This window comes from Mustelus asterias, unplaced genomic scaffold, assembly GCF_964213995.1.
Source record: "Mustelus asterias unplaced genomic scaffold, sMusAst1.hap1.1 HAP1_SCAFFOLD_120, whole genome shotgun sequence".
Lineage (NCBI taxonomy): Eukaryota > Metazoa > Chordata > Chondrichthyes > Carcharhiniformes > Triakidae > Mustelus > Mustelus asterias.
This window is the reverse complement of record NW_027590159.1, coordinates 34452-42686: the sequence shown is the minus strand read 5'-3', so window position 1 is coordinate 42686 and position 8235 is coordinate 34452. Positions and strand designations below refer to the sequence as shown.

General features: G+C 49.4%; 1 non-coding gene across 1 annotated transcript; it reads right to left on the bottom strand.

Annotated features, from left to right (window-relative positions):
- Positions 1–604: 604 nt before the first annotated feature.
- Positions 605–675, bottom strand: trnad-guc (transfer RNA aspartic acid (anticodon GUC)). The gene has a single exon. It is a non-coding gene; the product is annotated as a tRNA-Asp (tRNA).
- Positions 676–8235: the final 7560 nt, after the last annotated feature.

The following is an 8235-nucleotide window of genomic DNA, read 5'->3' as shown; positions in this document are numbered from 1 at the left end:
CCTGTTGACGCAGACAGAACAGAGAAACATTTCTCCAGGATTCAAAGGCCGATAATATTCAGGTCCGATGAATTGAGTGAGGGTGTCAGATGCTGATGTGATGTTTGTTTCAATCCTCTGTCTGTCAATCCTCACCTTCTCATATCCTGTAAACGAGTTTGAAAAATTCATCAATGTCAGCACAGGATAGAAATTCAGAACAGACAATTCTAGTTTCTATGGAACATTCTTTCCTCTCTCATTCCCGAAAAGCTGTAAATCTCCATCCCACACACTCTCCCTCCATTCTCACTCTGCTGTATCTAATATTCACCCTCCCAATTCTCCTGAAGGTGCTGATTGAGGCTGATTAACAGATCCGTGCTCACTGCTTCCTCTCCTGGACACAGAGAGCTGAAAATCTCCATGCAGGCTGCCAGACAGATATTTGTCTATCTGACTGGGCTAACAATGTGTGGAATGTACAGACTGGATTCACTTCCTTTCCCTTCAGTTGCTGCAAGTTCCCAATTTCCCCCAGAATGAGAAAAGAAATGGAAAGGGGGAGAAAAGAAAGTGTTTTACTCACAGATGTGGGCCTCTTTTAAGGTAAAAGAAGCGGCTTTGCATTGCCCAGGAATCGAACCCAGGCCTCCCGCATGACAGGCAAGAATTCTACCACTGAACCACCAATGCACAGGGCAGAGAAAGCTGCTCAGTTCTTTCAACCAGTGCTTTCACATGCAAAGAAATGTTGACGATTTGCAGCAGCAAATTCAATGCTGCTAACACACACAACAACACTGTTGGTTTCTTTTTGTTTATTACAAATACGTTAATACAAAACAATTACAAATACACAAAGAACAAATGTGAAAAAATACATTACCAATGGCTAACGCCATCCATTTATCAGTTACTACCTTCCATTTCGGAAGGGTTCATCGTCAATTACAGTTTTCCAGTGCATGTTGCCCTCAAAATACACCTCCATTTACAAATCATAATCTACAAATCTACAAACATTAACACAACACTACAACTGTACACAACAAAAAATAAACACTGAAGCATAAGGGCACCGTCCCCTGGGTTTGTCCACCTGCCGGGGGATGCAACCCTCCAGTGGTACTCATATCCGGGGGTTACACCTTACGGATGTTCAGCCGGAGGGGGGAAATGGGGAAACCACCCCGCCTACTCAATCCGGAATCCCTTCCGGAATTTCAGCCGGGGCGGTGGGAGAGTCTCTCCAGGGTACTCAGTTCGGGCCTGCCTTCCCAATTTTTCTCCCGGAGAATAAAAATCCCTCTGGTGTTACTATGTCCGGGGCTTCACCACCCAGAACTTTCCCCAAGTGGATGTCACACCCCCCGGGGGTGACTTTATCCAGGGGGGGATGCCCCCCAGGCCACAAATACCGCAAGAAAATAGACGGGGGCCGGAACAAACCACCAACTATCATAACAAGAAAACCACATATTACAATAACAAACAATCCATGAACAACCATACAATTGTGAAACATTTCGGAGGCATCGCCTTCCAGAGCTTCGCCCATCAACATTCCACCGTCCGAAGTCGACAACGCTCAACTACAGTCCTCCAAAGTCCACCACTCCGGGCCAGAACTTCCAAAATCACACCCACTGGGGCTGCACCGTCTGCGGTCACACCTTCCGCGGCTGAACCTTCCGAAACCATAGTTCCCAAATGGCTCCTTATTGGCTTGGGTCTTCCGAGATTGCATCTACCTGGGCCACGCCTTTCGAGGCACAGGAATCCCAGCGAGAGCAGCATTCAACAAGCCCCAGCCGAAACAAAAAGTTCTTGCACAAGTCACGAACCCAAGCACTTGAAACAGAAACTTCACGCCGACCAAGGCGTTCCTCCCAGCGGCCACATTTCCAAAAGCTCACCGCAAGGCGCGCATTAAGCCCGCCTTGAACTCCTTATCCTCTGCCCGCCCCCTGCCTGGAGCACACTATACTGGCCAACACGCAAAGCGAACGGCCAATATGGTGGACTGGCTGGACAATCCAATCTTTCCCACTCACAGATGTTGGTTTCTTTTTGTTTATTACAAATACGTTAATACAAAACAATTACAAATACACAAAGAACAAATGTGAAAAAAATACATTACCAGTGGCTAACGCCATCCATTTATCAGTTACTACCTTCCATTTCGGAAGGGTTCATCATCAATTACAGTTTTCCAGGGCATTGCCCTCAAAATACACCTCCATTTACAAATCATAATCTACAAATCTACAAACATTAACACAACACTACAACTGTACACAACAAAAAATAAACACTGAAGCATAAGGGCACCGTCCCCTGGGTTTTTCCCCTGCCGGGGGATGCAACCCTCCAGAGGTACTCAGGTCCGGGGGTTCCACCTGACGGATGTTCGACTGGAGGCGGGGGGACAGGAAAACCACCCCGAACCTACTCAATCCGGACTGCCTTCCGGATTTTCGGCTGGGGCGGTGGGAAAAGCTCTCCGGGATACTCAATTCGGCCTGCCTTCCCAATTTTTCTCCCGGAGAACAAAACCCCCCCGGTGTTACCCCTCTGGGTGCCCCGGACACTTTCCCCAACTGGATGTCACACCCCCCGGGGGTCACTCTATCCAGGGGGGGGGGGAGGGGGATACCCCCCAGGCCACAAACAATGCAAAGATTTTCCGTTGGTTAGTACAAACACGATATTACAAAACAATTACAAATGAACAAAGAACAAATCTGAAAAATACATTACCAATGGCTAACACCATCCATTTATCAATTACTACCTTCCATTTCGGAAGGGTTCATCATCAATTACAGTTTTCCAGGGCATTGCCCTCAAAATACACCTCCATTTACAAATCATAATCTACAAATCTACAAACATTAACACAACACTACAACTGTACACAACAAAAAATAAACACTGAAGCATAAGGGCACCGTCCCCTGGGTTTGTCCACCTGCCGGGGGATGCAACCCTCCAGTGGTACTCATATCCGGGGGTTACACCTTACGGATGTTCAGCCGGAGGGGGGAAATGGGGGAAACCACCCCGAACCTACTCAATCCGGAATCCCTTCCGGAATTTCAGCCGGGGCGGTGGGAGAGTCTCTCCAGGGTACTCAGTTCGGGCCTGCCTTCCCAATTTTTCTCCCGGAGAATAAAAATCCCTCTGGTGTTACTATGTCCGGGGCTTCACCACCCAGAACTTTCCCCAAGTGGATGTCACACCCCCCGGGGGTGACTTTATCCAGGGGGGGATGCCCCCCAGGCCACAAATAACGCAAGAAAATAGACGGGGGCCGGAACAAACCACCAACTATCATAACAGGAAAACCACATATTACAATAACAAACAATCCATGAACAACCATACAATTGTGAAACATTTCGGAGGCATCGCCTTCCAGAGCTTCGCCCATCAACATTCCACCGTCCGAAGTCGACAACGCTCAACTACAGTCCTCCAAAGTTCACCACTCCGGGCCAGAACTTCCAAAATCACACCCACTGGGGCTGCACCGTCTGGGGTCACACCTTCCGCGGCTGAACCTTCCGAAACCATAGTTCCCAAATGGCTCCTCCCTGGCTTGGGTCTTCCGAGATTGCATCTACCTGGGCCACGCCTTTCAAGGCACAGGAATCCCAGCGAGAGCAGCATTCAACAAGCCCCAGCCGAAACAAAAAGTTCTTGCACAAGTCACGAACCCAAGCACTTGAAACAGAAACTTCACGCCGACCAAGGCGTTCCTCCCAGCGGCCACATTTCCAAAAGCTCACCGCAAGGCGCGCATTAAGCCCGCCTTGAACTCCTTATCCTCTGCCCGCCCCCTGCCTGGAGCACACTATACTGGCCAACACGCAAAGCGAACGGCCAATATGGTGGACTGGCTGGACAATCCAATCTTTCCCACTCACAGATGTTGGTTTCTTTTTGTTTATTACAAATACGTTAATACAAAACAATTACAAATACACAAAGAACAAATGTGAAAAAATACATTACCAATGGCTAACGCCATCCATTTATCAGTTACTACCTTCCATTTCGGAAGGGTTCATCGTCAATTACAGTTTTCCAGGGCATTGCCCTCAAAATACACCTCCATTTACAAATCATAATCTACAAATCTACAAGCATTAACACAACACTACAACTGTACACAACAAAAAATAAACACTGAAGCATAAGGGCACCGTCCCCTGGGTTTGTCCACCTGCCGGGGGATGCAACCCTCCAGTGCTACTCATATCCGGGGGTTACACCTTACGGATGTTCAGCCGGAGGGGGGAAATGGGGGAAACCACCCCGCCTACTCAATCCGGAATCCCTTCCGGAATTTCAGCCGGGGCGGTGGGAGAGTCTCTCCAGGGTACTCAGTTCGGGCCTGCCTTCCCAATTTTTCTCCCGGAGAATAAAAATCCCTCTGGTGTTACTATGTCCGGGGCTTCACCACCCAGAACTTTCCCCAAGTGGATGTCACACCCCCCGGGGGTGACTTTATCCAGGGGGGGATGCCCCCCAGGCCACAAATAACGCAAGAAAATAGACGGGGGCCGGAACAAACCACCAACTACCATAACAGGATAACCACATATTACAATAACAAACAATCCATGAAAAATACATTACCGATGGCTAACACCATCCATTTATCAATTACTACCTTCCATTTCGGAAGGGTTCATCGTCAATTACAGTTTTCCAGGGCATTGCCCTCAAAATACACCTCCATTTACAAATCATAATCTACAAATCTACAAACATTAACACAACACTACAACTGTACACAACAAAAAAATAAACACTGAAGCATAAGGGCACCGTCCCCTGGGTTTTTCCCCTGCCGGGGGATGCAACCCTCCAGAGGTACTCAGGTCCGGGGGTTCCACCTGACGGATGTTCGACTGGAGGCGGGGGGACAGGAAAACCACCCCGAACCTACTCAATCCGGACTGCCTTCCGGATTTTCGGCTGGGGCGGTGGGAAAAGCTCTCCGGGATACTCAATTCGGCCTGCCTTCCCAATTTTTCTCCCGGAGAACAAAACCCCCCCGGTGTTACCCCTCTGGGTGCCCCGGACACTTTCCCCAACTGGATGTCACACCCCCCGGGGGTCACTCTATCCAGGGGGGGGGGGGGATACCCCCCAGGCCACAAACAATGCAAAGATTTTCCGTTGGTTAGTACAAACACGATATTACAAAACAATTACAAATGAACAAAGAACAAATCTGAAAAATACATTACCGATGGCTAACACCATCCATTTATCAATTACTACCTTCCATTTCGGAAGGGTTCATCATCAATTACAGTTTTCCAGGGCATTGCCCTCAAAATACACCTCCATTTACAAATCATAATCTACAAATCTACAAACATTAACACAACACTACAACTGTACACAACAAAAAATAAACACTGAAGCATAAGGGCACCGTCCCCTGGGTTTGTCCACCTGCCGGGGGATGCAACCCTCCAGTGGTACTCATATCCGGGGGTTACACCTTACGGATGTTCAGCCGGAGGGGGGAAATGGGGGAAACCACCCCGCCTACTCAATCCGGAATCCCTTCCGGAATTTCAGCCGGGGCGGTGGGAGAGTCTCTCCAGGGTACTCAATTCGGGCCTGCCTTCCCAATTTTTCTCCCGGAGAATAAAAATCCCTCTGGTGTTACTATGTCCGGGGCTTCACCACCCAGAACTTTCCCCAAGTGGATGTCACACCCCCCGGGGGTGACTTTATCCAGGGGGGGATGCCCCCCAGGCCACAAATACCGCAAGAAAATAGACGGGGGCCGGAACAAACCACCAACTATCATAACAGGAAAACCACATATTACAATAACAAACAATCCATGAACAACCATACAATTGTGAAACATTTCGGAGGCATCGCCTTCCAGAGCTTCGCCCATCAACATTCCACCGTCCGAAGTCGACAACGCTCAACTACAGTCCTCCAAAGTCCACCACTCCGGGCCAGAACTTCCAAAATCACACCCACTGGGGCTGCACCGTCTGCGGTCACACCTTCCGCGGCTGAACCTTCCGAAACCATAGTTCCCAAATGGCTCCTTATTGGCTTGGGTCTTCCGAGATTGCATCTACCTGGGCCACGCCTTTCGAGGCACAGGAATCCCAGCGAGAGCAGCATTCAACAAGCCCCAGCCGAAACAAAAAGTTCTTGCACAAGTCACGAACCCAAGCACTTGAAACAGAAACTTCACGCCGACCAAGGCGTTCCTCCCAGCGGCCACATTTCCAAAAGCTCACCGCAAGGCGCGCATTAAGCCCGCCTTGAACTCCTTATCCTCTGCCCGCCCCCTGCCTGGAGCACACTATACTGGCCAACACGCAAAGCGAACGGCCAATATGGTGGACTGGCTGGACAATCCAATCTTTCCCACTCACAGATGTTGGTTTCTTTTTGTTTATTACAAATACGTTAATACAAAACAATTACAAATACACAAAGAACAAATGTGAAAAAAATACATTACCAGTGGCTAACGCCATCCATTTATCAGTTACTACCTTCCATTTCGGAAGGGTTCATCATCAATTACAGTTTTCCAGGGCATTGCCCTCAAAATACACCTCCATTTACAAATCATAATCTACAAATCTACAAACATTAACACAACACTACAACTGTACACAACAAAAAATAAACACTGAAGCATAAGGGCACCGTCCCCTGGGTTTTTCCCCTGCCGGGGGATGCAACCCTCCAGAGGTACTCAGGTCCGGGGGTTCCACCTGACGGATGTTCGACTGGAGGCGGGGGGACAGGAAAACCACCCCGAACCTACTCAATCCGGACTGCCTTCCGGATTTTCGGCTGGGGCGGTGGGAAAAGCTCTCCGGGATACTCAATTCGGCCTGCCTTCCCAATTTTTCTCCCGGAGAACAAAACCCCCCCGGTGTTACCCCTCTGGGTGCCCCGGACACTTTCCCCAACTGGATGTCACACCCCCCGGGGGTCACTCTATCCAGGGGGGGGGGGAGGGGGATACCCCCCAGGCCACAAACAATGCAAAGATTTTCCGTTGGTTAGTACAAACACGATATTACAAAACAATTACAAATGAACAAAGAACAAATCTGAAAAATACATTACCAATGGCTAACACCATCCATTTATCAATTACTACCTTCCATTTCGGAAGGGTTCATCATCAATTACAGTTTTCCAGGGCATTGCCCTCAAAATACACCTCCATTTACAAATCATAATCTACAAATCTACAAACATTAACACAACACTACAACTGTACACAACAAAAAATAAACACTGAAGCATAAGGGCACCGTCCCCTGGGTTTGTCCACCTGCCGGGGGATGCAACCCTCCAGTGGTACTCATATCCGGGGGTTACACCTTACGGATGTTCAGCCGGAGGGGGGAAATGGGGGAAACCACCCCGAACCTACTCAATCCGGAATCCCTTCCGGAATTTCAGCCGGGGCGGTGGGAGAGTCTCTCCAGGGTACTCAGTTCGGGCCTGCCTTCCCAATTTTTCTCCCGGAGAATAAAAATCCCTCTGGTGTTACTATGTCCGGGGCTTCACCACCCAGAACTTTCCCCAAGTGGATGTCACACCCCCCGGGGGTGACTTTATCCAGGGGGGGATGCCCCCCAGGCCACAAATAACGCAAGAAAATAGACGGGGGCCGGAACAAACCACCAACTATCATAACAGGAAAACCACATATTACAATAACAAACAATCCATGAACAACCATACAATTGTGAAACATTTCGGAGGCACCGCCTTCCAGAGCTTCGCCCATCAACATTCCACCGTCCGAAGTCGACAACGCTCAACTACAGTCCTCCAAAGTCCACCACTCCGGGCCAGATCTTCCAAAATCACACCCACTGGGGCTGCACCGTCTGGGGTCACACCTTCCGCGGCTGAACCTTCCGAAACCATAGTTCCCAAATGGCTCCTCCCTGGCTTGGGTCTTCCGAGATTGCATCTACCTGGGCCACGCCTTTCAAGGCACAGGAATCCCAGCGAGAGCAGCATTCAACAAGCCCCAGCCGAAACAAAAAGTTCTTGCACAAGTCACGAACCCAAGCACTTGAAACAAAAACTTCACGCCGACCAAGGCGTTCCTCCCAGCGGCCACATTTCCAAAAGCTCACCGCAAGGCGCGCATTAAGCCCGCCTTGAACTCCTTATCCTCTGCCCGCCCCCTGCCTGGAGCACACCATACTGGTCAACACG